General features: G+C 42.3%; 1 pseudogene; it reads left to right on the top strand.

Annotated features, from left to right (window-relative positions):
- Positions 1-546, top strand: LOC132502651 (porimin-like; annotated as a pseudogene).
- The last annotated feature ends 552 nt before the right edge of the window (positions 547-1,098 follow it).

Here is a 1,098-nt window from a genome sequence, read left to right as displayed (position 1 = left end):
ATGGATCGCACAGACCCAGAACGTCGCCAAGCACAAAGAGTGCTGTCTCTAGAAAACTCCAATGCTAACTCAACAGGGAAGACCCCACGGGTGGCTTTCAGCCATGCAAGTGAATCTTCCAACCGCGTATGAAACCATCAACGACTCCAGTTTCCTCAGTCTCAAAGAATGGGACAGTCACCACCGTGAAACCCATAGTAACATCTAAAATGACAACGCCAGGGTCTCAACAGATATAACTTCCACCACCTTCGAGCCTACACCCAAAATAACAAGTGTTTCAAAAAACATCCCGGATGTCAATCAACATCCACAATGACTACAACCCACAGTAGTTAGGCGACATTTGTTTCTTCATCAGTAACAATTACAGCAACTATTAACTCTAAAGAAAATAAAAGATCAAAATTTGATACTGGCAGCTTTGTTGGTAGTATTATATTAAATTATGGAACTTAGTCTATGCTTTACATTGGATGCAAAATGTACTATTCAAGAAGAGGCATTTGTTATAGACCCATCTGTGAACATGATGCCATCATTTAAGGAAATCCAAGAACCAATGGAAAGAAGAAAGATTGATGCAGCCCAGTCAATTAACTTTGTTTTATTGTTAGTTTAAAACAATATTCTCTTCTTGAAAATAGTATTAACAAGCCAGTGCATATAATGTACAATGTATTATATGAATATGTAAAGCTTCCTCATGATTACTAGAGGCAAAAAGGATTTGGATTTTTTTTTTTTTTTTTTTTTTTTTTTTGCTTTTTGGGTTTTTTTGGCCACGCAGCATGCAGGATCCCAGTTCCCCGACCAGGGATGGAACTCGTGCCCCCTTCAGTGGAAGCGCAGAGTCTTAACCACTGGACTGACAAGAAAGTCCCTGGTTTGACTATTTTTTTGGCTGTGTTGGGCCTTCGTTGCTGTAAGCGGGCTTTCTCTAGTTGCGGTGAGTGGGGGCTACTCTTCGTTGCGGTGCGTAGGCTTCTCATTGTGGTGGCTTCTCTTGTTGCGGAGCACGGGCTCTAGGTGTGCAGGCTTCAGTACTTGTGTCACGTGGGCTCAGTAGTTGTGGCGCACGGGCTTAGTTGCTTTGCG

Source organism: Mesoplodon densirostris, chromosome 2 (assembly GCF_025265405.1).
Source record: "Mesoplodon densirostris isolate mMesDen1 chromosome 2, mMesDen1 primary haplotype, whole genome shotgun sequence".
Classification (NCBI taxonomy): Eukaryota; Metazoa; Chordata; class Mammalia; order Artiodactyla; family Ziphiidae; genus Mesoplodon; species Mesoplodon densirostris.
The sequence above is the reverse complement of the archived record's forward strand: the minus strand, read 5'-3'. Positions and strand labels throughout refer to the sequence as shown.